This window comes from Montipora capricornis, chromosome 12 (genome assembly GCF_036669925.1).
Source record: "Montipora capricornis isolate CH-2021 chromosome 12, ASM3666992v2, whole genome shotgun sequence".
Lineage (NCBI taxonomy): Eukaryota > Metazoa > Cnidaria > Anthozoa > Scleractinia > Acroporidae > Montipora > Montipora capricornis.
In genome coordinates this window covers 6,062,666-6,067,665 of record NC_090894.1, presented here as the reverse complement: position 1 = coordinate 6,067,665, position 5,000 = coordinate 6,062,666, and the positions used below count along the sequence as shown (strand labels likewise).

Genomic DNA, 5,000 nt, shown 5'->3' with positions numbered 1-5,000 from the left:
TTAAGGAAAAGGTACGTGTAGTGTCAGAGAGGGAAGCCGGGGGATTACAGCCATGGCGAGTAAATGCGAGGTAGCGATTGATAATGTTTTCAACTAGATGGACTGGAAAAAGATTCTTGTGAAGGATTTTGGTAAGTTTCGTGATGTCCTCGTAATCCCCCGGTTTCCGTCTCTGACACTACACGTACCTTTTACTTTAAATTTCCTTACATTGGTCCTTTTTCTATTATCACGCAGAAAAAGGTTCTCCGTTTTGCCAATATTAAGTTAGTTTTCTCATCCTTTAAAATCGGCAACATGTTCACTGTGAAGGATCCTGTCCCTCGTGGGCTCCGTGCGGGTGGTATACAAGATTTTGTGTGTGGGCTGTAGTGCCTGCTATGTCGGCGAAACTACCGGCATTTTTTCCACGCGCGTTTCAGTGATAGGACATCTCACATCTTTAAACATTTACAAAATTCTGAGCACTGCCACACTTCATGCTCTAATGACTGTTTCAGCATCCTAGATCACACTTCCACCACCTTCCAACTTAAGATAAAAGATCCATTCATATTCAATGGGAGAAACCTACACTTAATCATCAACATTGTCATGTTTCCTTTTGTTCTTACAGTTAATTAGCATTTTGGTTCACAGTATATATTCAACTCTATACTTCGTAATTTAAACTGAAGATGACAGAAGTTTTTGTCGAAACATGTTTTTAAATTTAAAAAGTGTTGTGTTGTTTCTCAAAATATCGATATGTCTGCTACTATCCAGACCTGATTCAGGATAATTTGATCGCATGCCGGCTGCATGAAGCCTACTTCCCTTTATTTACTAATATTTACATCATGGAGTGTTGTGATTGCTACATATCGTTTGTTTGCTTTACTTGACATTAATCAGACAAGGTCTAAGTACTCTAAGTTTTGCGAGAGTTTATTCTAGTTAAACTCGGTGCAAGGTACCTAGGAGAGTATGCAATTTGCTGAAGCCCCATGTTCACGCCGCAAAAATTCTATCGCGATTGTTTTACTTTTGACCTGGAGAAAGCGAAGACCTCCGGAACATCAAGACTACCACGGCGAAGACCCTGTATGTAATTTTCAAGAGGAACCATTAAAAGTAGTTGTGTTAAGTTATATCTCCTATATTTTTCGAGTATGAGCCGTCAAGATCATGTAAAGCTGCCATTATGGATCGAAACTGTGAAAGTGAAGTGGAATTTTTTTGTACGTGTAAACAGTCAGTGACTACTCAGTGTAACTACTTGCACAATCTTTCACCCGCGATCCAAAAGGTGGCAGTCTTGCTGATCCATAATTTTATTCCATTCCTACATGCGTCAGGGGACATCATATCATCATATCATATATCTTTATTTGCCCTCGAATTTTTAGAGTAGCTTGGTGTAGCTAATATCTCCGAGCTTTTACCCTCCTAACCATTATACACCAAAGAGGACAGACCCCAACACCGGGAACTATGAATAACGAGGGGATAACAATTAGCTTATGAGCTTGCGCAACTAGTAAATCACTTTGAGTTCTCATACCCTGATACTAGTGACACTTTATCAGCGACCACTCCCATAAGTGACCATCGTCATAAAATAACGTCTGTTGAGCTTTTCTTAAAGTGCCCCTATAGCCAAAAAATCAATTTTTATCTTAACTGGAATTTTCTTGTTTGATTGGTCCGCCATTACTACATCTTGAGTGAGCTGGATCGAGGAGAAGATGACGTCAAATTCCCACTAGTTTAAAAATGCAATGCGTGTGTACGCCGCCGAATTAATATGCCGCACAGGAGTTTTGGGCTTTCAGACTTTCAAACTCGCGCTTTGCAAATACAATAGGGAGCTTAAGCACGCGCGTTTTTGAAACGCGGACGGCAACCGGAAGAGAACATTTCGCGTGCCAGGACAGTGGTGTCTCCAAGATTATTATACTAATCATCTTTAATGGAGAATAAATATACTTAGCAATGTAAATGTGGCTGTGTGAAGACAAGCTAAAAGGGAAAACAGCTCAATTCCGGTTGCCGTCCGCGTCTAAAAAACGCGCGTGCTTAAGCTCTTGAATAAGATGAATTCACCACCTAAACTTTTAAGCTAGTAAAGCCTTTGACGACACTTTTCCCTGGATCCAACCCTCCGGGGTCCAAATGGTCAATTTGTACGTGAGTACTGGCGGACCGTGAAATCCAAAACTTGCACTCAGAGAAAGCGACCTTTGGATAAAAATCAAAACTCAAAATTTTGCCAGTCAGGTGTTAAACAAACACACTTTTAAAATCTGAAGAAACAAAAGGAAGTGTTTTTTTTTTTAATCACAGGGGAACGTTAAACAACCATCTAACATATGAATTCTGGATAAAATACTAAGCCACATAGAACCACAACACGTTTTATTTATTCATTCTTTTATTCTTATTCTTTTATTCGTTTTTTGCTTATCTATTTTTTCTTGGAAGATTTATATTGACACATTCTTCCTCGCTCTCCTTGTTTTTGCTAAAGCTAAGTCAACTGATCATCATGTCAACATTTTGGAACAAGATGTGAGTACGATAAACTGTGGAAAACGTTACTGTGACACCAAAATAACTCACGCGCTACCGAAAAAACCGCAGGCAACTCACGCTCAGTGTGAGCATGGACAAAATATAAGGATTTGTATGGGAATCCCGACAATAGGCTTAAGAAGATAATTATATGAATGAATTCTAAAGCAAAAAGTCTAACCTTATTGCCGTTGTGGGTACCTTCCTTTCTGTGTTTGTTTTTTTCTTTTTTTCAGATCCATCAAGGGAAAAGGAGGAGTCTCGATGTCAATCATTCTCGTAACTTGAGCCGTTCAAAAAAGGAATGACGCTAGTGGTACAAACTGTGTTTTCACAAAAAAATCTGTAAAAATCAATTTTGCAATTTAAAGTGTGTAATATAACATTGAACATTTTGAGCTGAAACAACTGGATATCATGGACCTTTGTTGTTCTTATTCCGGGTCTGGATCCGGTTCCGTTTCCGGTTCGGGATTCCGGATTCCTGCTTTTCCAGACGCCCTCCTGAGAATAGAGTCTCCAGCCTTGGGATTTTATTATACCGTTGACAACTGAGAAATTTAAAAATGGTTCAAATCGCGTCGGATCTGAAAAAAAAACATACTGGAAGGAAGCTACCCACAATGGCAATAAGGTTAGGCTTTTCAAGTGAGACTTTTGTCATATAATTATATTAAGCCTTTTATCGGGATTCCCATAGAAATCGTTATATTTTTGTGGGCCATGCTCACACTGAGCTTGGGCGCCTGTAAAAGAACCGAGAAACATTCCGACACATTTTTACCAGATGTAAACTAATTAGGAAGGGCATTCAATTGCACTTGTCGCGAACTTGAATATTCCGAACATCCAAAATGTTTATTTGTACAGGGAATGAATACAAAATATTATTCACAGGAGCAGAAACTTGTCAAGCATCCATTTCTCAGTTTTAAGTCGAATCATTTAGGTGTATACATTGAATTCTATTCCACGATCGGAGTTCTCTTGATGTTATGGGTATCGTTGTTGAATGCCTGAAATATTTTCACTGAATAGTTTCCACTCTTACGCGTAGTCTCAAGAGGGACGATGTTGAGCACTGTAACTGAGATCGATACCATCGTACGTAGTTTCATCACACAGTACGGAGTAGACGTAACAAAACTATGTAGTTGCGCGAATTGCTGTTCCAATCGGTTGAAAGGTCATTTTGCCTGTTAGATGGGTGACCCGACACTTATAAAAAATCAACAGATAATACTGAGATTTATATTTGCAAATTACTGTCCTCTTACCACTTAAGAGCAAGTCTCTGTAAGATCCTCATGTCGAGTTTTGCCCACGAAATCGATCTTGCTGATAATTTTTCTGTAGCCTTCTTTAAATAGGTATATAACAAAATATGAAACTAGTTTGGAGAAATTCGCTTCTGTAATTTTTTTGACCAATTTTCTTTCGGCACCGCATAAGGACATGAGATGCTTGTGAAATATGCGAATTTTAACAAAATTCAATCGATTGCACCGGATAAAGGAGCGTGTCCCCAAGCTTACCAAGCAATTTACTAGTTATTTTAATTGAACCTTTATCTTTAAAATAATACAGGTTAGAATCATGGACACTTTTTTGTATAGAAAATCCAAGGGAACACACTTTGCCCCTTAGACCCACTTAGCGAAACATGCGATTTTAGCCAAATTCAGTGGATGAAATCTCAATAGTGGCTCACACTTACTGGCTCTCTTGCATATCATTGTGTATTTCCATCCTTCAGCTACAGAATTGTGGTAAATTTTTTGGCCGCCATTCAGTTTTGGTCCAGGGGTGAGTGGTGGAGCTTGCTCTACCTAACCATTTCGCCAGCGTTTCTCCATTGCGACTTCCAGTAGGATTGTCAGAATAGAAAGCGAGAAATCGGGTATATGTCTCTCGAAAATTGTCCATTCCTAAAAATTGCATACTTTCAATCACTGTTTTCCATGTGGCTATGGTTTTAACCCAACGAAGAAGGGAGACAAGGCGGGGAACGTGGACTTATTTACTGTCCGCCATGTTTTTGGAGGGATTTGTGGAAATTATGGAATCTGGAATCAAGAATGCGGAAATTTTTCAAATCCTCATCTGTTATAGTGGGCGTTTTCCATCTACAAAAAATTTCCGGAAATTTCGGTGGAAATTTCCATCGGGTGAAAAACGTGTTCCATTTAACTCAGGTCCGTTCGCCACCCAGTGATTGCGATTTTACGCGCCAAAATTTAAAAATGTGGCCGTGAATAGCCTGGAAGTGGTAACACCTTTCAAAAGTTGTAAATGGAACACACATTTCCATCGGAAAGTTTCCAACGGAAAAACAGGACTACCTTTTCAGAAGTTCCATTTATTCCGCAAATTTTCCAGTGGAACGAACCAAAAACGTGTGTTCCATTTACATCCCAACCGGAATTTCCGGAATTTCCTGGTAAATG

The 5,000-nt window shown here is 39.3% G+C and overlaps 1 protein-coding gene across 1 annotated transcript in view; it reads left to right on the top strand.

Moving 5' to 3' along the window:
- LOC138026096 (oxygen-dependent choline dehydrogenase-like) overlaps positions 1–1,126 on the top strand; it is a 12,677-nt gene extending 11,551 nt beyond the window's left edge. Inside the window, exon 3 of the mRNA XM_068873293.1 lies at positions 1–1,126. This exon is cut by the window's left edge and continues 2,582 nt beyond it. The gene's annotated coding sequence lies outside the window, so the exon portion shown is untranslated.
- The last annotated feature ends 3,874 nt before the right edge of the window (positions 1,127–5,000 follow it).